This window comes from Pyrus communis, chromosome 17 (genome assembly GCF_963583255.1).
Source record: "Pyrus communis chromosome 17, drPyrComm1.1, whole genome shotgun sequence".
NCBI classification, from domain to species: Eukaryota; Viridiplantae; Streptophyta; class Magnoliopsida; order Rosales; family Rosaceae; genus Pyrus; species Pyrus communis.
Genome location: NC_084819.1, coordinates 4,601,335 through 4,606,830, shown reverse-complemented (window position 1 = coordinate 4,606,830; position 5,496 = coordinate 4,601,335). Strand labels below are relative to the sequence as shown.

Genomic DNA, 5,496 nt, shown 5'->3' with positions numbered 1-5,496 from the left:
CTTTCATACTTAACTTGGATTGCGTCAAGGCTAGTCTTCAAGTCAACGATCTCTTGGCGAGCGGTCTCAAGCTGCAGAAAAGTAGAGGCAGGGACATTAGACCCTTTCAAAGTGACGAGCTCAGATTCTAACCTCTTGATCTTTTCTGCAAAAGAATAAGCTTCGCGTACCACAACCCTTGCCACCTCCTTGGTAGCCTTGGTATCATTATGGTCAAAAAGCATAGACTCAGCTGCTAGAATAATCGTCTTCTACATCATGACAAGTAAGGCAGTCTTCCTATACTTGGTCGTATGCTTCGTAAAGGAACTTGAGCAAACAATCCCTCTAACGCCATTGACAAACTTGCCACAAGCGTCCATGTCTTCAAACAGATCTGGTTTCAAAAGCGCACAGATCTCAGCAGCTTCCCTAGAAGCAGGCTTAGTGGATTTCTCATAGTTGCCCACGCGAGTAGTCTTCTCCTTCCCAGCAGGCGAATCAGTCTCAGCAACAGAGGGAGTGCGCCTTGGCACCACTTTATCAGCAGAGTCCACCTTATCGCTCTTCATAATAGCACCGGACTTAGCTCCCAACAAACATCTTGGTACAGACTTCAGCATTGGGGGCATGACATGACCTTTACACTGAGCAATCCTATCAGCAATCGTACTAGCCATTCTCGACATAGCAGGTGCCATAAGCTCAGATCTAGCAACCTTATTTTTCTTCCCAATGGAAGAAGTCATGTCAATCATAAGCCTCTCAGCAACAGGCGGACCCTCACGAGCAATGGAAGAAGTCTTCAGTTTTTCTCAACCGACATCTCTTGAGCAGGCGAGGAAGATCTCTTCTTTCCATCTTCATTCATAGTAGGCTTCACGATAGCGATCAGACGAGCTAATGCATCCGCCTTGATCCTTCTCCTCTTCTCTCTGGAGCATCCTACCTTTCTCCTGGCGAAGAGGACTAAGTAGCCAAAGCCATTCACGGTAGTCAGCAGGGGAGCTCAACCCATACTGGTTTTTCCTTCATTTTTTCTCTCGGACCATCAGGCAGGAGGCCTATCTGCCCAGCATTCCAGCAGCCCATGAGGCCCGTGACCTCCTCATTCCTCTCAGTCGCCAGCCTAGCCCGCGTTAGGTCCAAGAGCCCAAAGGACATGAGCCATGTAGCTCACCTAGCACTGCGCCTCAGCGCCTCAATCCGCAACCCCAGCCGCACAAGCTGCCCTTGGCCCATGCCGAGCTGACTCCTAGCCTCTGCCACAACACCTCATCGGCCCATGCCGAGGCGACTCTTGGCCCCACCACCTCGACGGCTGCCCCACGACAGCACTATCCAAGAAGAAGACAAAGAAAATTAAATTTTTCTTACCTCAGTGCGGTATGAAAAAAGACGAAGAAAGTAATGAAAGACGGTCCTTTGCACGAGCAAGTGTAGAAGATTGCTAGAGGAAGGGAAACAAATATCCTCTAAACTGTCTCTCTCTTGTAGGGTAGAATAAATCGTTCTCCAAAATTGATTTAATAATCCACTTAAGGTGGACTTAAATAGGCTTTGAGAGAAATTTATTTCCGTTTCCTAGAAAGATCTAATTTCCTATTAAAGAGGGAATCTACATCAAAATAGGAAACAATCCTATGTTTCCTAAAGCAAGAAGATCTCTACACCTGCTGCTCTTTCCTGCAAGCAGCCCAACAGGTGTGGGGGCATTTGTGGAGCCAAAAATAATTAAGAGGTGACACGTGGATTTTTGGGTAAAAAGGAAAAAATTACCCTCAAGACACATCGGAATTCCTACGCTCGAGAAGTGGACAATCATCCATCAATCAAGTCAAAAGTGCCCAAATAGGTATTTATTTATAACCTATTTCATCCATCCATTCCTCATCATATCTTCTCCACAAAGTAACCCTCTAAATCATTCCTTTTTTATTATATTAATTAGCTAATTAATTGATTAATTATTCAATTAATTTGCTAATTAAACGCAAATCATGAACTTCACCCACAAATCCATCCAAGTGGCCGGTCCATCTCCTCCCAAGATGGCCGGCCACACCCCTATATAAACACCCTTATTCTTTCAGAAGATTGGAAGACTGATGGTGTTTTCATTGTCTTCATTAAGATAGTTCATCTTTTGCTTGGTTCCAAACCTTCGATTCACTCCATTTTTTGATAGTTTTATTAATTTGAGGAGAAAGAGAGAATAAGTGGGGAAAGTGTAGGAAGTGGGAATAATCTTTGAGAGAGAGAGAGAGAGAGAGAGAGAGAGAGAGAGAGAGAGAGAGAGAGAGAGAGAGAGAGAGAGAGAGAGAGAGAGAGCACACCTTTAGCTTGATTTCCAAGCTATTTAAACAATAAAGAGCTTCCTTTACTTGCATTACTTTTGGGTCTAATCCGCTCTAGCTTTCAGGAACCCCGTCGTGCACAGGTATGACAACACCTTTCAAGTAAGGATCTGCCTGCATGTACAAAAGTGCAAACCAACATCTGGAAAGCATAAGAGTCAAGCTATTCTCATAAGAGATACAAATGACGGTACAAGTACAACAGACAGAGCAGAAGAAAAAGAAGAATTAAAGCAAAAAGAAAAGACCTTGAGGTTATTTCCTCTTCCTTCCTGAACTCACTACACAATCAATTCTGATCATCATGCATAGTAACACTTCTTGTAAAACTTACACTTGGTTGCACTTGCAATTAAAAGTTTTTCGTCTCAATAAGTTTTTGACTAACTTCATGTACACAAAGTACAGTTACTTAAACTCAATTATCAATGCCAAGATTGACTAACTTCATGTGCGCAGAGTTTTATAAAGTTTCGATGTCACATCAAAAGCTCCTAATATTCATCAAATCTCTTGAGGCTCACCTGCACAAATTTCACAACTTTTACACGACCAATTCCTCTAATAGAGACTAGTGCTCCAACTTCTAAACGCTCAACCTGCAGAGTACTGGAATGGTTTTAGTTCATAAGATCCTTCAAATATTTGGAAATTGCATTGAAGTTCAGAAGCTTACATTTTCTATGAAAACCAAGCAACCATTTCTGGCTGCAAAGGATGCTTCTCCTGATGAATTGTCAATGATGACAGGATCCAACACAAAATTCACAAAAAGCTTCTTCCATGTCAACGACTGCAACAAATAGAATAAACTGTCAGTAGGATGAATACAAATAGTTTTTCTGACATCCGAAACCACACCATAGGATCTCCATAACCTAAACGTACGAGGAGGGACTGTTTTATCACGGCTCACCTTTTGGATTCATGTTATACTAAATAAAAAAGTAGCATGAATGAGTGATTGGGTGTACAACAATTTGTGATTCTCACCATAAAATGACCAGCAGTTGTGCAAACGCATGACTACATAAACTGACAAACATATGGGAATTACAACTACACAATATAACAGAATTTATATATGTTAATAATTCTAAAGCAGACGCCAAATAATGGTGGACAAGACCGAAGTCCCTTCTGTTTGGCTTGAAGGGGTGTCAGTTGTTAACCAAGGCCCATGAGATTTGGGTTTCAACCACATTTCTTGATTTACATCGAAATGCATTCAAGGTGAACCAAAGGGCTTCCATATGTAACATGCGATGAGCACCTGCAGCTGCCATGAAAAACCTATACACTAACTAAACCATCGAATTTCACCATTAGGACCAAAGGACTTGGACATTTCTTAACGCATACAAGAAATCCCCTGGTTTTTAAATTTTTTGAATTTGGGTGTCTCTATCTATGCTTTTCATAAGCATTCAAACGAACAATTTATAAAATTCAAATGGACTTATATTCCTGTGTTCCATAATATCATCCGAAGAGTAACCATGTCATTCTTTCCAGGTGCTGCATATTATTATTATCAATGGTATATAACTTTACAGAAAACTACTTGATTATAGATAAGAACAATAGCTACAATGTCAATGTGCCATTTGACAGGTATTTGTCCGCAGACAGGCGGCAGGCCATCTTCATTTTACATCATATCTTCACAACACTTACGACTATCTCACTAAGTGCCTCTACCTATCAATAGCAGCTTTGCGAAAATAACCAAACAGACTTTCAGTAGCTTGTCGAGTGTAACTTCACAAATTCCCTAGCAATACCAATTGACTTAAATCTCCATGAATTTTTCGGACCTCATATAATTCAGAGACAAGAAGGCCTGATTCGGTATGCTGTAGCTTACTAAAAGCTGCTCGTAAAAGCAAAGCACCTAAAATAGAAGAACAAAAAGGCCTGATTCGGTATGCTGTGGCTTACAAGAAGGCCTGATTCGGTATGCCTGGTTCTTGTTTCAATATACTTTCGCGGTTGTATGTTATCTTTCGTTTATTCTAACAAAATTTCTTCCACCTTACTTGCTCAACACTCATAACTCATACTGTCATCAAATCGGAGAAAATGTAGCAATGAAAGTATATATTACCTCCTCCAGTAGAGCTAGATACCTTGCTTCATATAAGTGCAATGCCTTGCTCTCAGAGGGATTAAGAACCTGAAATTTCGAAAACCAGTTTTTCAAAAATTAGAAAGAAAGAATTGTTCTTACTGTAAGAAATAAATACAAACAAAAGAATTAATTATTCCAAGCAATCCAAATATTAACTAAATTAAATCACAAAAAAATAATCATGTTCAAAAACAACAGCAGACTTAATCATAGCCAAGAGAGCATAGTGCTCCCTTACGCCACGAAGTTCGGACTAGAAAAATAAAAAGATTGAGTTTAAAGAAAGAGAAATTGAAGTGAAAACCTCGTTCAAGGGAAAGGGAAGGAGCGGGAGCTCCAATTCCACCAAGGAGGTGGCGTTTTGAGGAGCCAAGTGGCGGCATCGTTTTAGTTTCTTCATTGTAAAACTTAAACCAACGGAACTATAGACATTCCGGTGCGGGTTTCGGATTCGTGTCGCTGATATAAATTGAGCGTGCTTGTCCAGGACAAACGGAGTGGTGGGATTGAATTTGAAGGCCGTTCCTTCCAAGTTCCCAATTAACAACGGTCTGACGGATTATCTACTGCTGTTAAATTAATTCTAACCGCACTATGTTACGTCTCTCTCCAGTTCGGTATTTAAACTATGGATATTTGTGGAAATATCGATATCGATATCGATATCAGTTGTTTTCAATATAAATGATGGAATCTTAAAACGAAACTTTAGAGATTGTCAAGTATTAGTTTGGAAGAAAAATATACAAGAGTTTCTCTGATATTTAATAGTGTGTCAAAAATATCGACGATATTTATTGATTTTAGTCTAAACATAAGAGTTTATCCAATAAGAGATGAAATTTACACTTCACCTCCCATACTTTCTCTATATTGACCGTATCGAATAAATTTTAAACTATGTTTTTGTCACACTTCCAAATTCGAATTCTGAACACACGCACCTACAATCTAGTACAATACAAGGCTCCATGAAATTTCAAGGGTAAATTATCGTTTTTGCGTTCTCAAATTTGTGTCAAATAGCAA

At 40.1% G+C, this 5,496-nt stretch overlaps 1 pseudogene; it reads right to left on the bottom strand.

The window, feature by feature from the left end:
* Positions 1-1,172: 1,172 nt before the first annotated feature.
* Positions 1,173-4,937, bottom strand: LOC137723290 (uncharacterized; annotated as a pseudogene).
* Positions 4,938-5,496: the final 559 nt, after the last annotated feature.